We start from the raw sequence: 13,130 nt of genomic DNA on the forward strand, positions 1-13,130 counted from the left end.
CCTATTGATTTTATCTTTTATCCTTTATCTCTTCTTTCGTTTTTATTTTCACAACTACTTCTTTAGTTTGGGCCTCATTTATGCTTGGTTTATTTTTGCAGTGTAACTGATCTTTTCACCTCCAATCTTGGTCTTATTTTCCACAAATATAAAATACAGATCTAACAATGTTATTCCCTTAATTAAAATACCTCATCATATTCTATAGGATACTGCCAATATAAAGGCCACAGCTCACAAAGTTCTGTGATTTGGCCTTGCCTTTTTCTCCACCCTTCTGATAGTCAACTTAGGGCTCTAAACGTACTGGTTCCACATGAACTCATTTACTGGAATTCTACCTGTTTGCCGCTCTTCCACCCCCATTTCTTAGTTATCCTTGAAGACATATCCTAAAGCAAAAGTTCTCTTAAATTTTTTTTTATTGTGGTAAACCATATATGCCATAAAATCTATCATTAACCATTTTTAAGTGTAGAGTTCAGTGGCACTAAGTACATTCACAATGTTGTATTAATACAACCATCACCCCTATCCATTTTAAGAACTTTTTCATCAACCTGTGTTGAAACTCTGTACTGTTTAAACAGTACCTCCCCATCTCCTTCTTCTCCCAGCTCCTGATAACCTCTACTTCACTTTCTGTCTCTATGAATTTACCTATTCTAGATACCTAATATAAGTAGAATCATAGAATTTTTGTCCTTTTGTGTCTGGCTTACTTCCCATCTTGTAGCATGTATCAAAATTTCATATGTTTTGAAGGCTAACTATTATATTGTATGTATATACCACATTTTGTGGACATTTGGATTAGTATATCTTTTAGCTATTGTAAATAATGCTGTTATTAACATTGTTGTACAAGTATCTGTTGGAGTCCCTGCTTTCATTTAATCTCTACAACTTTTACAAATATTATCTTAACTTTATAGATGAGTAAACTGAGGCTCAGAAAGATTAATCTGTCCAAAGTCTAAGATGGAAGACATATCTATATATGAAATTATCAGAAAGGAAATTGAGTGTACATGCACATTGTGATTAAAACATTTATAAAGAAATCTCCATTGAAAATAGCCTGGAAGGAAACAGTAAGTGATAATAATGACTTGGGAGTTATGAATACCTACCCCTTAAATATTTTTCCACTTTGTTTTTATTGCTTTTATAAAATAAATTTATGGAAAATGAACCCCAAAGTTAAAAATATTTATTAAACACAACAGCCCATTTAAAAGTACATGAACCAGGAATATAATTAGAAATTATCATAGTTCATTATTTGAGTCCACATAATACACATTACCCCAGCGCTAGGAAAGGGGTTATGAGTTTTTCAAAGTGAGACTGACAAGTTACATAATTTGATGTGGCAATACCAATGTGGGAGTTAAACTGTGTTAGGTAGGACTACTTTATAGATCCAGGAGAAGTGATTATCACAGTAATTACAAGCATTGATGAGGAATTTTGACAGTGCAGCAGTTGGAAGGCTTCAGGTAAAGTGTCTCCTCCTTTTTTGAATTGGGATGAGAAGAACAGACTGTGAGCATAATTGACCAGGATTAATCTAATGGTCATCTTAATGCTGTATATTTTACATTCTCAGTTTATAGTCATTTTAAACAAAGAATTTTTCTTTTAAGGTTTGACTTCTTATTTGGTGATATATTATGTGAACATATAGGTAAGAACTGCTAGAGGTGAAAAACATCTGAGTCATTTCATTTCATGAATTTTATTATTATATTTTTTATTGGAGTCTTTTACTTGTAAGGAACAGAGATTCTATTTAGACTATTTCAAGAAATGGAGTTTTTATTTTTAGAATACAAGGCAATAAAGGAAATGGAAATCCAAACATATTTAAGAGCAGGAATTGGGGTATAACCAAGCCTTTTGGATTTGAATTGTAAATCAACCCAGGACAGCACCCAGGAATTCAGCTGTTCTATGTATCTTCTCTCCTGTACTCTGCCATTTATATAACTCGATATTCTTTAGTCTGCTTCACTAGAATTCTGCTTAGTTTTTTTTCTGTTGCCACTAAAATTCATCTTCTGTTTTATATATTTTTGTTCTTGACTTCTGCTTCTTGATAATTTCTACTTACAGTTAGCTTATTTATAACTTCTTATAGTTTATTCTCTCTTGTATTCTTTCAGTATATTCACCAATCCTAGTCTCCAGTCCTATCTCTCAGTATTTCCTAATTCAGATTCCTGAGAACAAGCATCTAATTACCTCAGGTAATTTCATTTTGACACAGTTTTTTGCATAAGCCCATGTCATACATAGGTCAAATGCCTACCAGTTCTGGCCAGGAGACTGTTCTGTGTAGGATTGTCCCCTCAGAAGGAGCTATGGGCTGAGTCACATTCTTTTCGGAAAGGACTGGGAGCAAAGTAACATCGTGGATAATGTGTTTAAGTGTACTATATAAAATGGTATGAGACAGCACGTTGTAGGTCCTCAAAACACACTATTATTTATTTGAGGATAACAGGAAGTATGAAGCTGTTTAAGCCTTCCAGGATAATACAGAAGAATGTAATGTGTTTGGAGCAAGGGTCATGAGTATTAGACCCATTTGAGACCAGATTACTGTAGAATCATCAATTTTTATGAACACTGAGGGGAAGGGAATGAACTCATAAGAACTGATGATATGGTACATACACTATAGAAATATTTTCCTGATTTTCCCACCTGTCTGTTTTCTCCTTACCTGTAACCAAACACGGATGAAGAAAATTAAAAAGAGGACATATTATTCATACATTCATTATTACCAACCCAAGTGGTCCCTCAGCAGTATCTAGCTTTCCTATTTGTGTTACTGAAAGTTTGGCACTTGACCCCAAGACCACATCAGAAGGAGGACAAGCGGTTTGAGGAGAAGGAAAGAGAAGTTTATTAATTTGCCAGCAAATGAGGAGGTTGGCAGAGTCCTGTCTCAAAGTACCAGTGTCCTGCTTCTGAGCAGAAGTATAGAACTTTTAAAGGTTCTGATTAATCCCATCTTTAGCTAAGATAATCTCCTGATCTCTGCTCAGACAATGTCCTTGAGCTATCTTCTGTGGCACAAAAAGTAAAGGACCCTCCCTTACCCCTCTAGACCACTGGCCTGAGGCAGGGATATAGGTTTTAGTTCTCAAAAAGGGTAAGGGGGTTTTGAAGAAACAGGAAACATTTTTACCCCTTTTCAGGACATTTTCTCTGTTCAATTTTTCCTCCTACACCCGGCTGCAACTGCTTTCTACTCTCCTCAAGCCTCTCATTTATGCCTACTCCCTAATCCCATTGATCGGTTCCTCAGCAAATGACCTTGCTTCCTATTTCAAAAATCAAAGTAAAAGCCTTCTGACATAAGAGTTCTCTCATTTTCCACTAGCCAAACCCAAAGCCTATTTATTAACTCTTCTTATCTGTGGCCAGTTATTCCACTAATTCTTTGGATCTTAAAAATTTCCCAGTTCCTCAGAAATTTTACACTATCAGTCATCCTTCTTTTTTTCTTTTGTTATTTTTAAATGGATTTATTGAGATATAATTCATATAACAGTTCATCCTTTTAAAGTATACAATTCAGTGGTTTTTAGTATATCAAAGTTGTGCTTTCAATTACCAGTAATCCCTTTTTCTTATATATACAACTTGTCCCTCTCAAACTTGATTCTTTTCAACAGTTTCAAGATGGTTTTTTTATTTTTGAAAAAAACCAAACTTCCTGAATATCACACCCTTCCCCTTCAACTACTATATTTTCCGTATCCTCTGTCATAAAAACTTCTTGAAAAGGTTATTTATATTTACTGTCTTCATTTTCTCCACCTCCTAATAACTCAGTCCATTCTAATCTGACTTTTCGGCCCATTGCACTCAACAGGTTTCACCAGGGCCATCAGTTACTTTTACATTATTAAATCCAGTGGATATTTTCAGCCATTGTGATTGTTCAGTAGCAATGGACATTACTGTGTCATTGCTTGAAATACTCTTCCCTTGGATTCCATGACTTTATTCTTCTGATTTCCCTCTTCTCTAGCAACTCCTCAATTTCTCTTACAGGCTTATCCTCTTATACCTTTGCTGTTAAATGTTGGCTTCACTTACAGTTGAGTCCTATGCCCTCTACTCCTCTTACTCTAAATTCTCTCCCTATATGATCCCATCCTGATCCATGGTTACAATTGCTATTAATATCTAACTCCAAATAAAGGCATATGTTGGAGATAGTCCATATATATGAGATATCCAGAATAGGTAAATCTATAGAGATAGAACTGCAGATTGGTGGTTGCCAGGGACTAGAGGGAGCAATCATGGGGAGAAAGGGCTTAATGAGTACATAGCTTTATGTTTGAGTGATGGAAATGTTTTGGAGCTAGGTAGAGATGGTGGTTGTATAGCATTGTGAGTATATGAAAACATTTAGTACTAAATCACCTTAAAATGGTTAATCTTATGTTATATGTATTTTACCCCAATACATTTTAAACAATTAAAAAAGACAAAGAATGTCAGATGGGATTTTAAAAGCTCACCTCTATGCTGCTTACAAGAAACACATCTTAAATACAGATGCTCCTTGACTTATGATGTGGTTACATCGTAAGTTGAAAATATTATAATTAGAAAATGCATTTAATAACCCAATAATCCCATCATAAAGTTGAAAAATCATAAGTTGAACCATTGTAAATCTAGAATCTCCTTGATTTATAATGCAGTTATGTCCTAATAAACCCACTGAAAAATCATTTAGTCAAACTATGGTAAGTTGAGGGCCTTATGTATTAGTATACATAAAAACTGAAAACAAAGAATGGAGAAATATAAACTTTGCAAGCCCTAACAACAAAAACAAAGCTGGTGTAGTATACTGATATCAACGTAGACTTAAGAGCTAAAAGGGGCATTTCATGATGCTAAATGTTCAGTCTACCAAGAAGAAAAATAACTTTTTAAGTTTGTATGTGCCTAATAACAGAACTTCAAAATATATAAAGTAGAAAGTGACAGAACTAAAAGACAAAACAAAATAAAAACAAATCTGTAGTCATGATAGAAAAATCTTAATATTTCTAACCAGGCGTCTTCCTGCATGCCTGTAGTCCCAGCTACTCGGGAGGCTGAGGCAGGAGGATCGCTTGAGTCCAGGAGTTGGAGGTTGCTATGAGCTACCATAATGCCACTGCACTCTACCCAAGTTGACAGAGTGAGATCTGCCTAAAAAAAAAAAGAAAGAAAGAAAGAAAATTAATATATTCAAAAATAAGAAAGGGTAAAATCAATGATCTGAAAGTATTCATCTGAAGAAGTTAGAAAAAAGAACAATAAAACGAACACAGAGAAAGTAAATGGAAGGAAACGATGATTAGAGCAGATATTAATGAAATAGGAAAGAAAAATGTAATAAAGAGGATCAAAAAGGCCAAAAGTTGGTTCTTTGAAAACAGTAGTAAATTTGATAAATTCTTAGCACTGCTGGAGAGGGGAAAAGAGAGGCACAAAACCAGCACTATGAATGAAAATGTGTTACTATAGATCCTTCAGACATTAATAAGGTAATAAGATGATATCATAAACAGTTTATGGGAATGATTTTGAAAAATATGTAAAATGGACAAATTTAAAAGACTCCTTAACAAAATGAATGTAAGAAGAAATAAAAAATACAGTCTTATCTATTGAAGAAATTGAACTCATAATTTTATTTTTTATTTTTTTATATTTGAGACAGGGTCTTTCTCTCTTGTCCAGGCTAGAGTGCAGTGGCATCATCATAGCTCACTGCAACCTCAAACTCTTGGGCTCAAGTGATCCTCTTGCCTCAGCCTCCTGAGTAGCTGGGACTATAGGCATGTGCCACCATGCCTGGCTAAATTGTTCTATTTTTAGTAGAGGTGAGGTCTTGCTTTTGCTCAGTCTGCTCTTAAACTCCTGACCTCAAGCTGTCCTCCCACCTTGGCCTCCCAGAGTACTAAGATTAGGGCCATGAGCCACCACGCCCAGCCTGAACTCATAATTTTAAAGCTTACTATAAGGAAAACTCCTGGCCCAGATGCCTTTACTATACATTTAGAGGCTAACTCATATTCTTCCATACAACAGAAAAAGAGGAAAACCTTCCTACCTGGTTTTATGAGGTCTGAATAATCCTGATACCAAAATTTTACAACATGAGAAAGAAAAACTATAGGCATTCTCTTTCATGAACATAAATGCACATTTCTAAATAAAATATTAGCAAAGTAAATTCTGTAATAAATATTAACGACATTAGCCATGACAAAAATTCTAGGAATGCAAAATAGGGTTGATACTCAAAAATTAATCACGGTAAACAACAAAGGAGAAAAATCCTGTGATCATCTTTATATATTGGAAAAAGGATTTCATAATATCCAGTAACTCTTTATTTAAAAAGAAAAAAATCCTCTTAACGAACTATGAATAGAAGCTAACCTACTTATTCTGAGAAAGAGTATCTACAAAAAACCCTATAGAAACAATTATACTTAATGATGAAATATGAAAGCCTTGCCCCTCACATTGGGAACAAAGCAAGGATGCTATCACTGCTTTTATTCAGTCTTGTACTGGAATTTTTAAACAGTCAAATGGATAAATTGTGAAATATTTCCACAGTGAAATATTATACAGCAGAGAAAAATACACTACTGCTACATGTAACAGCATGGATGGATTTCATAAACAATGTTGCGCAAAAGAAGGCAAACACAATATATATTGTCTGATTCCATTTCTACAAATTTCAATAACAGACTAATTTGTGATGCAAAGAAGCCAGAGTAGTGATTATATTTAGAGAGGAGTGGAACATTGTGACTGCACTGCTAATAAAATTCTATATGTTGATCAAGGTGGTAAGTGCAGGCATGCATTCATTCTGTGATGGTTCATTGAGTGGTACACTTGTGTATGTTATACTTCAGTATATTCCCTTCTTAAGTTTGACCTGCAGACTGCTGATTATCTTCTGCCATATCTGTTGTGTCTCCAGATTGGACTTTTATTTTCCTTCTTTGATTTTGGTTTCTGTAAAAGTCTTTGTAATTTTATCAACTCTCTGGACATCTTATCCATTTTTCTCTAACCTCACTCTGTTCTCTCTTTATGGTTTCATGTGCCTGTTGCATAGAGCCTCTATCTTTTTGCATTCTACTAAGTATGCCAAATAATTCATTGAGGTTTGTTTTTTTTTTGATCACTTTCACAGACGTGTTCTTCCTCTATGACTGTACTTATTCAATAGCCCTTTTAGTAAAATCAGGTTTGTGAGCTTTCCCCTACTCCTTCCTTACACATGGTGAAATCCATTGAAATTTATTTTCAGGAATCATAGGAACGATTGCCTTCTTCTTTTTAGTAATGGTCAGATTCTCTGCTGACATCTATACCTCAGGAGTAAATTGGTGTCCATTTTGGTTGCCACTTTATAGCAGTAAGGGCCAGGAGCATTATGTTAAGATGTTTTTCTCACTGCCTGCTTCACAGAATCATGTAACTAGAAACCCACAACTGCCACCATACATTCCACCAAGGTTATTGCTAGAATTAACCTATTGTCTTAATTCTTGGGGGATCCTCCCCACCCCATACACACACAGTCATGTATAGCATTGCTGCCAGTTGTCTTAGTTCTGTCCTTTACTGCCTAATCCTTTTCTGAGAGTGTCAGTCACAGAAGTAGGTAGAAAGGTAGTGGTCAGGGTTCAGTACTCTGGCCTCTATTAACAGCAGCATTCATCTGGTAGTGTAGCTAATGCTAAATACCATATGACTCAGACAAGTTGTAAATATCAAGTTAGACTATACAGTGGAGATCTATTTTATGAGAAAAAGCTTAGTTTGGTTTTTCCTAAATTTGGGGTATTTAAAGTGGGTAGTTACAGGAAGCTTTATTACTGGACTTCCAGCAAGATTATTTTGAGCTGGAATACTTGCCCTGATTCTGTTGGCTGTCTTTGTTAAACCTACCTAACTAGCATTATGTCAGCAAATCTGGATATCAGTATCAGGTATTAGGGTGGCAGGTTTTGTTAAAGGTAAGTATCAGGCTTGGAAGTTATTAATATAATCATTACAGAGTAAGAGTGAGTTATCTCAGTAAACTACCAAGTCTTTCCATTTTAGGCCATCAAATTTTAGGATTACAGATGGTGGGTAGAAAATAGATAAAGTTCCCCTCTTCCCCCTCACCCTGTGAATATACCTTTATTTTTTTTCTATTATAAATATGATATTTATCAATTAAAAATTTTAAAAACATCATTGTAGCTTTTTAAAAAGGCACAAAGGGGAAAGCTCTCTGGCATCTAATCTTCTGGAGATTTTATTACTAACAATTTGGTGCGGTATCTGTCCAGTTTCATTATTTGAGTATATCTATTTAAATGTATTATATATAGTTTCAGAACCACAAACAGAATCACATTATGCATTCTACTGCACATATCGTCTATTGAATATTTACTATGCGCCTGAAACTGTGCCACTTGTTTTACATATATTTTCTCCTTTAATCCTCATAATCACTATATATTCAGTTGGAATTATTGTCCCAGTTGTACAGAAACAAACAGAATTACACAGCTAGAAAGTGGTAGAGCCAGGACTTGAACTCAAATCTGTTGCCAGAATCTGTATTCTTAACTTTATTCCATTGTTCTGAACCTGCTTTTTTCACTTAGCAGTATATTTTGGACATTTTCCTGTGCAAATGTACATGCAGATATATCTTGTCTTAATGGATACCATGTTCTGTTGTATTATTGTCCCATAATTTATTAGCAAAGCCCAAGTTAATGGCTTTTTAGTTTGTTTCTAATCTATATCTCTCCTCTTGTGCGTCACACTGTTCTAATTACTGTAGTCTTGTGGTTTATTTTCATCATAGTAGGGCAAGTCACATATTTTTTTCTCTAATAATTTTTTTTACTCTCAAGTGATTAATTCTTTTAGAATGGTATATTTAGCTTATAATGTTCTCTATCATCCCTGTTATGATTTTAACTGGAATTGTGTTAAATAGTATAATCATATATTATATTATTATAATATAGTATTATTATAAATAGTATATTATATTATTGGATTTTTAGATCATGGATCCCTTTGAAAGGCATTTGAAAGATATGTGTCATCTTCTCCCAAAGGTATACAAACAGAGCTTTACATATGATTTCAGGATGTTAAGGAACCCCTGAAATCTATTTATGTATCATAGGTTAGTAATTTTTGCTGTAGAAACTGAAGAATACCAAAATAGAGAAATCTAGGAAAGTATAGGTGACTGGGTTATTATGTTGTGTGCAAAGAAAAATATTACTATTTTTGTGGTATATGGATTGACAATCAGCTATTGTACCCAAATAATAAAATAAGGATATTGAATTTCTTTGATGACCTGAATGAGAATGACGATTTTGCATCACAACTTTAGGGATGTCTAGGCTAAGCAAGGAGCAATTAGAAAAGCAGTAAGAAAGACAAACAGGCCAGAGTGTTGTACATAATATGAACTTTCAAGTCACTTAGATCTGAAGATTTGAATCTCAGCTCTGCTACTTAATAGCTATGGGAATTTAGGTAAGTCACAAATACTCGCCAAGTCTAACTACATTGCAGCTGCTATTAGTGATAAGAATAATAAAATATATCAAGAAAATCGAGCATTTCTAAAGTTAAATATGAAGCTTTCAATAAGAAGGATCAAAGCAGAAGGGCAAAGTATTCAAAGTGAGTTTGTATTGTTTCCTTACAATTAAAAGGTAGTTCAGCAAAAGCTAGTTCTCGTGGAATAGTGAGATTAGAAGCCTGACTTGAGAATTCACAAAGAAAGCCAGTATTTTAATAGCTGAAATTTGAAGAAAAGGACTAGTGAACAATTATACCAATTAGAAGGTGTTCATGTGCTTTAAAGCAGCGGTCCTCAATCTTTTGGGCACCAGAACTGGTTTCATGGAAGATAATTTTTCCATCAACCAGAGAGGGGGTGGGATGGTTTCGGAATGATTCAAGCACATTACATTTATTGTGAAGTCAAACCTCTCTGCTAATGATAATGTGTATTTGCCGCCGCTCCCCAGCGCTAACATCGCCACGTCAGCCCCACCTCAGATCATCAGCCATTAGTCTCATAAGGCGTTCGCAGCCTAGATCCCTCGCATGTGCGGTTTACAGTAGGGCTCGGGCTCCTGTGGGAATCTAATGCCTCCGCGGATCCGACAGGAGGCGGGGCTTATGCGGTGATGCCAGCGATTAGGAGTGGCTGTAAACACAGGGGAAGCTTGGCTTGCTTCTTACTTGCCTGCTCGCCTGCCGCCCACCTGCTGTGCTATAGGGTTCCTAACAGGCCACAGACTGGTACTGGTCCGTGGCCCCGGAGTTGGGGACCACAGCTTTAAAGGAGCACCTAAGAGAATATATTGCCATTTTGTAGATCACTAGCATTTAATCTCTCAGTAATAATAACAACAATGGCAACTACTCACATTTATTGAGAACTCTCTCCAGCAAGAACTGTGCTAAACAGTATGTGCATTATCTCTTTCTATCTTCACAACAACCCCCAGGAGGTTGATCTTATCTGCATTTTATCAATGAAGTAGGTCACAGAACTGTTAATTGGTAGACCAAGAATTTATTCTCACATTCAAGTATTATGCTGTTACCTCTCGCTCGAAATCAGTACACTAGTGTAACTGCAATATAACGAGAAAGTTCACATGACCAGGAATTTTTTTGTATCTCCATAATGTACACAATTTATTTTGAAAGTGAAGAATTTGTTAAAAGTTATCAAAACCATCCAATTTAGTACTCTTACATCTGTGTTTCTATATAATAATAGTAAATATGAAATCCTAACTTATAAATGCATCAGGGATTGAAGTGCTATTTATATTTGTATTCTACTTTGTTCAAAGTGGGTAAAGTATATATTAGATTTTTTTTTTCTAGATAACCGAATTCAATTAACTGGAACCTTTTATTCTAACCATCATTATTAATATATGTGTTTATACATATGAGCATAAGGAAATAAATTCAGCCAGACCATTAAGTATTATCCAAACAAGTGTAAATGTTTTCCTTTATCTGTTTAGAAGCTTTCAGATAAGGAATAAAACATTTTAATTTTTTGCTAAAATCAAAATTAATTTTTACTTTCTTTATGTAAGAAAAAGAGTGCATTGAAACTGCCGTATACTGATCATTTATATAATATAATCTTATCTGACAGCAATCTGTTTTTAGTTTGTCTTTAGTAAATCTAAGGTGTCATTTCTTGGGTGTTAAAATCTTTTGTGGAGATAATTAAGGGCACTGGGTACAAAATATTTTACTTTCAACTGTTCAAAAACTAGGTTATGATTTGTAATTTTTCTAAAACAATTTGAATATGGTTTTAAGGAATACTATATTGTTTAAGAACTTCATGAGTTAATTCTCTCTAATTAAAATTTGAGTATCCCTAATTTGTAATATAATTTTCTGGTGTGAGAAAAAGAAAACTAATGCCAAAATGCTTTTGTCATAAGTTTTCTATGTCTGAAGTAATGGTCTAGTTAATTTAAAATGAAAGAGAAATACTGAAATTCCTTCACTAGCAATCAGCACTTATCAAGGTCCCTTGGTTTTGTAAAAATGTTTATAGTTACAAAAGTATTTTATACTTTTTATATGATTAAAATTTAATTCCTTTTCTTATTTTTCGTTTGGCTTTCTTTTGTCTACTTTCTTTTCTTTTCTTTCTTTAATTGAAAAAACTAATGGAACCAAATATAACATGGTACCGTTTTCTCCTTCTTTTGTATAATCTTGTTGCATGTCTCTACATAAGCTGTTCTGGCCACTCATCATAGTAACCAGCTGGGCCATTTCACCTGCTGGAGCCATTAAAGAGGACTCTCTCCCCCTAGATTAATCCCCTCCGACATTAGTTTTTTGCACTGACAACTAGAGCAGGCATTCAGAATTTGCAGGTGGCCAGTGTGACGCACATAATTGCCTACAATTTTAGGCAATGAATAAAAATGGTCTACATTACTTGTCAAAGGTTGTATATGCAGTGCCAAGTGAGATCTATGGGAAGCCTTTTAGGGTTTAAAGAACAGTTAATAGCAAGGCTGCACAGGGCTTTTTTAATCATAATGCATTTGTAATATAGCACTTTGATCTTCTCCTTGTAGGAAATGGTGTTACATTAGCCACTTTTAAACATTTTATGAGTGAAATTCAGTTATAGAAGAGTAAAAGTGATTATTCTTAAGCAGAACATGTTAGATTTCATTAAAAGTTTTCAGCTTGCCCCTTCCTTGTTAAAATCTGTGGGAAGTCCTTTGCCTGGAGGGTTTCAAATCAGTATCTAAGGATATAAAGCTTTTTCCTTATTTTTCCTGTTGGTAACAGCAAGATTTGGAAGGAAGGTATACTAAATATTGAGATAATTTATACAAGTGGATATTTATAGAAGAATAATTGGTTATGGTAAAGTAAAATACACCAATGAAAATCCAAGAAATCTATTACTAATAGTTGTGTAACAATAAATTTTGAGAAATGCATATTTAAAACATATCTATAAATTATCTTTAACCAAAAAAAAAAAAAAAAACACCAGATGACTCTCAAATACACTTCTTCTGGAAGAGCTTAGTTTGACCTTTCAGACCCAAGAGCCTTTTATTAACACCTGCCTGTAAGGAGAACCTTGCCACACGCAGCTTTTAGATTCAGAACCACAAAACTGATGAGGAAAGGCTTGAAGGGTTCAGTTTGTGTCACTTGCTGTTTGCCGTTTCCATTTCACAGATGATTAATCTTTCTGTGAAGAAGGGCCAGAGAAACAAAGCACATTGGGCTCTTCCTGCAGTTACTCCTTCTGAATGCACACTAGCTTGCTAACTAAAAGGCCTTTAGATTTCCAGCAGAGAGAGATGTTCTGAAAGTGAATGCAGCTGGTTGGAGGTCACCAGTGCAGGGCTCTTGCCATTGTGTAATGGAGGCTTTGGCAGGTTGGGTGGGGGGGGAGGCTGCAGGAGAAGTGGGCAGGGAGAAGGTGTTGGCAAAAAAGTAATTCAAAATAAAAAGGG

General features: G+C 34.8%; 1 protein-coding gene across 2 annotated transcripts in view; it reads left to right on the top strand.

Moving 5' to 3' along the window:
- OLA1 (Obg like ATPase 1) overlaps positions 1–13,130 on the top strand; it is a 165,742-nt gene that overhangs the window by 109,642 nt on the left and 42,970 nt on the right. The gene's annotated exons all lie outside the window — the stretch shown is intronic.

The sequence above is a fragment of the Lemur catta genome, chromosome 8 (assembly GCF_020740605.2).
Source record: "Lemur catta isolate mLemCat1 chromosome 8, mLemCat1.pri, whole genome shotgun sequence".
NCBI lineage: Eukaryota > Metazoa > Chordata > Mammalia > Primates > Lemuridae > Lemur > Lemur catta.